The sequence below is a fragment of the Bos indicus x Bos taurus genome, chromosome 23 (assembly GCF_003369695.1).
Source record: "Bos indicus x Bos taurus breed Angus x Brahman F1 hybrid chromosome 23, Bos_hybrid_MaternalHap_v2.0, whole genome shotgun sequence".
In the NCBI taxonomy this organism is placed as follows: Eukaryota; Metazoa; Chordata; class Mammalia; order Artiodactyla; family Bovidae; genus Bos; species Bos indicus x Bos taurus.
The window spans coordinates 31782216-31790991 of record NC_040098.1 but is presented as its reverse complement, the minus strand read 5'-3'; positions in this window follow the sequence as shown (position 1 = coordinate 31790991).

The window sequence follows — 8776 nt, the reverse complement described above, 5'->3', positions numbered from 1 at the left end:
AGCAGTGCTTGCAGGCCCAGGAAGTTCTGCAATGGAACACTCCTGAGTGACTAAAAACTAGTTAATTTAATCCAACACATCCTTATAAAGCACCAACCATGTGCAAGACAGTGTTCTGGGTACTTGAGATGTATCAGTGAGACAGAGGCTAAACCATTGAGCTAAACCTTTTGCTAGGGAGAATATATGTTAAATAAGATATTCTAAAAATAAACTATGGTATATCATGTACTACACAATAATGGGAATGAACAATAACTACACATACGAATACATGAATGATTCCTACAAACATGACTTACAGTGAGCAAACTAGATACAAAATAATTCCTACTGTATGATTCCATTTACATAAAATTCAACCCAACGAATCTCTGGTATTGAAAGTCAGAAGAGTGGTTCCCCTGGGGACTGGGAGTTCTCCCTTGGAAGATATGTGGGGGAGGGGCATTCTGGAGTTCTGGTCAGGTTGTGATTCTTGATCTGGATGTTGGTGATATAAAGTATTCAATCTGTGAAAATTCATAAAACCTGAAACTTAAAGTACTTGCACTTTCTGTATGGATGCTGGACTTCAAATCATTTACTTCTTAAAAGTTTTAAATAAACCAGATATTAGCAGAATACTTTGATTTTAAATGATCACACTAAGTATTTTTGTTACTTTCACATAAAATTTGGGTTTATCTTCTCAGTGATCTAAGTTTCTTCTATCCATTGACCATCTTTAATAGATTTAAAGTGTTTAGATATTAGCAATTTCTGGACAACTCAGATGAACCTTGTCTTGAAGACTTCAATTTAATGAAGATCTCAATTCAAGTTCATGTGTCCTGTGAGTCTCCCTGGTCTCTTCATTCCATGTAGATACTTAGTGACCAGGTCTTGAGACAAAAATCATACTGATAATTTTCAGATGAAAATTCTACTACTGGGAATTATATTGCCTTGAATTAAGTTTATCTTGACTGAAAAAGACGTGTATTGTGAATATTTGTATATTTCTATTTGTATAATGTAGCATACAAAAATGCATAATTTACTAGTAGCCAAAAATATTTTCATTTACCAGAGATTTTAGTACTTTTCAGTATTTAATAGCATATGATAAGAGGGCAGATACTGAAGGGAATTTATAAAACAATATAAAAAACAGAAATAATTGTCTGGTAAGCTCAATGTGCCTTTGTGCAAATATGTTCTTCTTAAATATTTCTTATTTAATATGGTAAATTGGATAGTTTTTCAGGTATTATTCTGCTAATGAAATAATAGAACAAGGATTTTTCTTTATTTAAGTGAAAATAGATTGCTGAATTGTTGAGGTCTGTACTATACTTTTCTCTGCTTGTACTGAATATGAGTGATTTCTGATTATATTTTTTGTAATACAGAAGATATGATTTTTTTATATCAACCCCTTGGAGTTTTCTTTCAAACCATCACAGCTAGACTCACTGATAACATAATCATTTTCTGGCACAAAAGTTCCATACTCTATAATCATCTAGATGCTTACATTTTTCCTTTTCAGCAAATAAATGCTGAAAATATATCATTTCATTCAAAGTAGCCATTTGTGAATTTCATTTACCAATAAGGTGCATTAGGTTACAACTGACCAAAGTTCCCACTGCAAGTCCAGTCACTCCTCCTTAGCCACAGACTCAACCAAACATGGATCCATTTGATCTGTCATTCTCCATAAAGGATTTGAGCATCCAGCTTTTCTGGTATAGAAGTGGGTGGGAGGAAGTGCCTGAAGCAACCCCTGGCCAATACTGACGAACAATTGTACTTGGAAAGGCCAAATTAATTGTACTTGGAAAGGCAACCATATTTCTGAAGCCATTAGAAAGTTGTGAGGTGATGAGGGTGATGTAGACATGAATAACAGAAAACACTGAACACTGAGGTGAGCTGAAGGGAAACTGCCTTTTTTTTCCTCATAGAGCATTTGATGAGCTTGATTGTCAGATGAGGATTGAGCATGGCCCATAGAGAGGGATTTTGCCACGAAAACATGAAAAGCCAAACACTCATGTAAGGCTAAAGTGACAAGCTGAAAACTTAAAGAGACTTAACTATGTGGCCAGATGTTTCCAGTGGACATTTCTATTTCCAGTGGGCTCCCTGGGAAGCCAGAAAGTCAGAACAAAGTTTAAAAAATATGGAACAATCTATCCTGCAACTCCATTGTGCTTCAGTTCATTTCAGTGCAGTCGCTCAGTCATGTCCGACTCTTTGCAACCCCATGAATCACAGCACGCCAGGCCTCCCTGTCCATCACCAACTCCCGGAGTTCACTCAAACTCAGGTCCATCGAGTTGGTGATGCCATCCAGCCATCTCATCCTCTGTCGTCCCATTATCCTCCTGCCCCCAATCCCTCCCAGCATCACAGTCTTTTCCAATGAGTCAACTCTTCACATGAGGTGGCCAAAGTACTGGAGTTTCAGCTTTAGCATCATTCCTTCCAAAGAACACCCAGGACCGATCTCCTTTAGAATCAGACTGGTTGGATCTCCTTGCAGTCCAAGAGACTCTCAAGAGTCTTCTCCAACACCACAGTTCAAAAGCATCAATTCTTTGGCGTTCAGCTTTCTTCACAGTCCAACTCTCACATCCATACATGACTACTGGAAAAACCATAGCCTTGACTAAACGGAACTTTGTTGGCAAAGTAATGTCTGTGCTTTTCAATATGCTATCTAGGTTGGTCATAACTTTCCTTCCAGGGAGTAAGCGTCTTTTAATTTCATGGCTTCAATCACCATCTGCAGTGATTTTGGAGCCCAAAAAAATAAAGTCCAACACTGTTTCCACTGTTTCCCCATCTATTTCCCATGAAGTGATGGGACCAGATGCCATGATCTTCGTTTTCTGAATGTTGAGCTTTAAACCAACTTTTTTACTCTCCTCTTTCACTTTCATCAAGAGGCTTTTTAGTTCCTCTTCACTTTCTGCCATAAGGGTGGTGTCATCTGCATATCTGAGGTTATTGATATTTCTCCCATCAATCTTGATTCCCGCTTGTGCTTCTTGCAGCCCAGCGTTTCTCATGATGTACTCTGCATATGTTAAATAAGCAGGATGACAATATACAGCCTTGACATACTCTTTTTCCTAACTGGAACCAGTCTGTTGTTAAAAACTCACTAGGGTAAGGGGTCCTTTCTCTAACACATAGTCCTCTTCCGTAAGGCAGTTGCCAAATTTTGAAGCTTCATGAAGCAGAGGCTAAATAGCTAATCTAGATGTCTTTGAAGGGCAGAACTTAATCTACAACAGTCTTTCAAGGCTGAGAAAATAAGACCCCTGAGACTTTCTGTCAAAACCCAGGAGAAGATTGTATCTCTTGTATCTCTAGAAGAGAACAAGATAAAGGCTGAATAGAACAAGGACCTACTGTACAGCTGAGGAAACTATAGCCAATATTCTGTAACTATTTTTGTACCTGATAAAGGTTAAGAATCTGAAAAACAATATATACACACACACACATTGTGTTCATCATTTCATGATGTATGTAACTCAAATCACTATTCTATACATCTCAAACTTAAATTACTATTCTATACATCTCAAACTTATGCAATACTGTATAAAGGACATAAAGTCATACAACTTCTAGAAGAAAATATTATTCCTCAATGAGGCTGGAAGAAAGTAAAAGAATAGCTATCATTAAAAAGATAAAGGATAACAACAGTTGGTGAAGTTGGAAAAAGAACACCTTGTACTGTTAATGCGAATGTAAGTTGGTAAGCCACTATGAAAGATAATATGAAGATACCAAAAAAACTAAAGATAGAACTTCCATGTTATCCAGCCATCCAAATTCTAGGTACACCAAATAAAATGAAATCACTATCTGCACTCCCATGTTCAATGGCCTCATTTTTCACAAAAGACAAGATACAGAAAAAAAATAGGTGACCAAAGAGGTGAATGGCTAAAGAAAAAGTTCTACGCATATCCAAAGGAATATTATTCATTAATGAGCAAGAATGAAATACTGCCCTTTGCAACAACATGGATGGACCTTGAGAGCATTATACTTAGTGAAATGTCAGAAGAGAAAGACAAATACTGTATAATCTCACATACATGTGGCATCAGAAAAACTGAACTTGTTACAAACAGAGGAAAGAATGGTGGTTACCAGAGGCAAAGAGATAGAAGTAATGGAGAGATATTAGCAAAAAGGTACAAACTTCCAGCCAAAAATTAGCTTCTGAGGAGTCAAAAAAATAAACTTTTAAAAAAATTTTAAGGGGAATAAATATTTGACAAGATAAAGATCATAGCTAACACTAAATAGTAATCACTGTACCATATATAGGTATATCAAATCACACTTTGTACTCTTTAGACTTGCTCAATTTGTCTCTCATTAGATATAGAACAAAATAAATGAAAATAAGAGTTATTATTCATTTCTTTCATCCTACTTATTTTTTCTCTCTTAACTCAGATTTTCACTATTGATTAAGACAAAAATTTCTATGTAGTTAATAAATGAAAATACTCTAACTTTATTTATGTACAAAGACTGTCTTCTCTTTGTGCTCCCAATTTCAATCCAGAGCCTGAAAGAATGGCACTTCTAAAAGTTTAACATTTTGTGTATCCATCATAACAGCAAAAGGAGCATGATCTCTTCCATGAAGCTCCTTAGTGCAGCAAATTCTATCAATTTTCTTTTTAATGTGACTTGCAGGAATAAAAAATTACCACATTGACTTGTGTGTATTTGTCCTTATTTCTGAAAACACTGAAATTACACCATATATAAAACTGTATCTTCTAAGTGATATAAGCTAAAGAAAACATTTCCTTCTACTGTTCATCCTCAGGAAAGAGTCAAGAGATCGATCTAAAAGTGGTTGCATACAGAGTGCGTGTTTGTGGATGTTCACATCCAGCTGTGTGTAATCACTTAGTAATGTGTGTTATTTAAAGCCAAATAGAAACCAAAATAGAACATGCTGGGGAGGAATATGAGGAGAAATATTCTTTGGGAAGTACTGGAGGCTTTTTCCAAGATGGGGAGTAAATTGAGAGAGGTTGATCTCATGATAACAATGACACATTGATGACTATGGTGCTCCCTTTATTTATATTAAACCAAACAGAATTCTCATTGAGTGGATGCATCATTAAGAAACTTTCCAAAGAGAATCTTGGGAGACTATTGAACAATCCTCAAATGCAAGAAATAAGGACTGAAAAATATTTACTAAGCACTACTTGTGACCGGCTAACACAAAATCAGGACTGGGCTCCTGAGAAAGGTTTTGACAACTAACAGTGACATTGCATTGATCCTGAGTATCCCCAATAACCTAATCACTGGAAATGCCTAGGATGCTTCAGTGAGACTAAAGCCACAGGTATAAGCAACAGCTTCCCTGGTGGCTCAGAGGGTAAAGTATCTGCTTGCAATGCAAGATACCCAGGTTCAACCCCCGAGGAAGATCCCTGGGTCAGGAAGATCCCTGAAGAAGGAAATGTTATCCCACTCCAGTATTCTTGCCTGGGGAATGCCATGGACAGAGGAGCCTCATGGGCTACACTCCATCAGGTCACAAAGAGTTGGACACGACAGAGTGACTTTCACTTTTCACAACTGAAGAGTTTCACTCTCAAAAGAGGTTAAAATTACCCTCAAAAATGGTCACCTAAATAGAAGAACTTGCAGCTTCTAAATACATTGTGGATTTAATTCACTACAAAATGGTTAAAAGAGTCCACCAAATAATATAAATCAGTAGAACAGATTGTTTAAAAGGAGCATGAACACCCAATCCCTATAGCTGCCTCAGGGACACCTTCCCCTGAACCCTCTGATTCAGGAGACATACAACTTCTCATTTCTGCATTTACACAGAGCACCCCTTTCCAGGAAACCACATTAACAAGACATTTCCATACACTGTGGTTCCGAGTCTGCCATATCAAGTTTGAACTATGCTACAATACTGAAAAGACGGAAGAAGCTCTCAGTCATAATACAAACAGGCATCAGAAAAGAGCACACCTACAGAGGAAAGAGTTGACAGAGAACTATAATCTGTTCTTCCGTCCTCAGTGACCCTGGTTAGAGCAGAACCCTGGGCAAACAGTTAACACTGAAATCTACTGACTAGGAGATAAATGAGGATATTACAGGGGTCACTATATGCTGATTACCATTCTACTAATGTTTTTAGCAGGGTGGATAGGGTCTATTTAGAATGTGATAAACCTACAGTATACAGACTACAGTTGTTCTGATGAATAAAACTCCTAAAAGCCAGAACACGACTACAAAGGTGAGGACACATATCAGGTGAGAAACTCTCAAGCCTTCCTTTTCTGATTTGTACGATACAAGATAAACAAGTGAGAGTCCCTCATTTATTTTATGTATTCCATTTTAAAAACCTAAGTTCAGGAAGCAGTGTCTGACTGGTTTGGGGCCTCACAGACATTGCACATGTTGTTGCTCTTGTTTTGTATTATTTTCTAATTGTTTGTCAGTCTGGTGCTGGTTAAGAACTGTGCTTCATGGGAGTCTGACTGACACTTCAGGCTTCCAAGGTGACACCTTACCTGAGCACACTGTGTTCATCTTGTGTTCCTCAGAAGGCAAAAATGATGAAAGATTATGACTTGCTCTTGGGCGTATTGACAGTTCTGAACTCCAGATGGGATCAAATAATTTAGCCAAGGCCTGGATACACCCACTGCAGCCATTTCACGGATATTAAGAATTCAAAAGAAGGGAATGCCCTAGCGTTCCAGGGTATAGGCTCCATGCTTCTACTGCAGGGGCCATGGGTTCAATCTCTGTTCTGGGAACTAAAGAGGGACAGCTTGAAAAGGTAGATATCATTTGAAAAATTTACAAAATAGAACTGAGCTTTGAGTATGTGGTATCTTTTAAATGATTTTTTTAAATTATTTTAGCCTGAGATCTAGATACCTGTATTATCTGTAAGTTATTCTAAAGTAATATACACATCCAAATGACACTCAGGCATTTGCTTAAAACAAATAAATCTGTTTGGTGGCAGTCCTTAGGAGCAGACAAGTAGCTGCTCACTCGGGAAAATAGGCTTTGTGACTTTATGTGACCTTGAGGGTTTCTGCACCAAAGAAAGTATCATTGAGGGATTTGTAAGTGACTATTTGGGCATAACTATCAAGAACTGATTGAGTAATATGAGAGGGGGAAATTTCTCACCATTCAGAGTACAGAGCACTCCAAACTGCTTGTTATCAGGTATATGTTCAGCATTACTGTGGGGTCAAAATCCTTGGTTTTACAAGTGTTTAATTCAAGGGTGAAGAGTGTGGTGCTGTTACAAATATAGATAAAATCTTGACCCTGTATATAATTTACCCACACTGCCATGTCCAGCTTGCAAGACCACTTCTCAGGCAAACTGGCCGAGAGGGTTCAAGACCAAGAGGATGGTTAGCTGCTAGGAGAGGGAACTGTGTGATAGTTGTCATGCTTTTGTCTCCACTAAGAGACACAAATGCACTTACTTGCCTAGTGGTACATGCTGGGGAAATCTACCAAAAATCATAAATATTTCTGTGATGATAGCACAATCAATGCTCTAACCTCCGGAGAAAAATACACTGTTCATGATATTTAACTGACACCAAAAAACAGAATCTATACCTGAAAATAAATTTATGCTGTAAATTGCACTTGAGTGGGGATCTAAGACCTAAAATTTTTTTCTGGAATGTTTGTTTTGTTACTCATAATTCAGAACTCTGTGACAGTTATTTCACAATTAGACAGCTATTACTAAAGCTTAGTCTTGTATTTTTAAATTAATAGACACAATATTTGTTTTTTCAATTTCCTTCTGATGAGTCTGAGGACATCTCCACAAAACATGGGATTTCCTGGGAATCAGGGGCCATTTCCAATAGTTTTATACTTCACTAAATCCGAATTACACGGGACGTTTGGCAGAGGAGAGATTCTAAGGTCTTAACCAATTGATGCCTAAATCAAAGAGTTTATAAAATGGCATGACGAGAAAAATCTAAACATATTTTACCCTTTGAAACTTTTGCTGCATCACAGGAGGTAAAATGTGTAGAATATGCAGTAGAACTTGGGTCATATGCTGCTCAGATATAATGCCCTTAAAATTTCCTCATTTAAAAATCTCATTTTAGAGAGGAACTGCGTGGTTCACAAAATTAAAATAACCAACTTTGTACCTCACATCAGTGTTTTTCTCCTGCTGTATACAAAAATACATGTAAGAACTACCTGGTGTTCTTACCAACGAAGGGGTACCAGTGGTCTGCCAGCAGTGCATCATACCCTTCGCTCAGTGAGTCCTACTGCTGCTGGTGCTGCTGCTGCTGCTAAGTCGCTTCAGTCGTGTCCGACTCTGTGCGACCCCGTAGACAGCAGCCCACCAGGCTCCTCTGTCCATGGGATTTTCCAGGCAAGAGTACTGGAGTGGGGTGCCATTTCCTAGGCACGGCCATCTCTGAAGTGATCCTACACAATATGGCGGCCGCACTGCTGAGGTTACAGTTGCACCTGATGTCTGAATGGCTTTGCCAAAATTAATGCAGCAAGATTTTCTTTGAGATTCAACTTTATTTTCCCCACAAGTGCTCCACCTACATCAGTGAAAAACGTCTGATCAAATCATCAAACCATGGAATTTCAGTAGAGGCATGATCCAAATAAACGAATGAATGTTATTTTCTAGTAACTCCTAGAAAATATTACTAATAATATTCCTTAC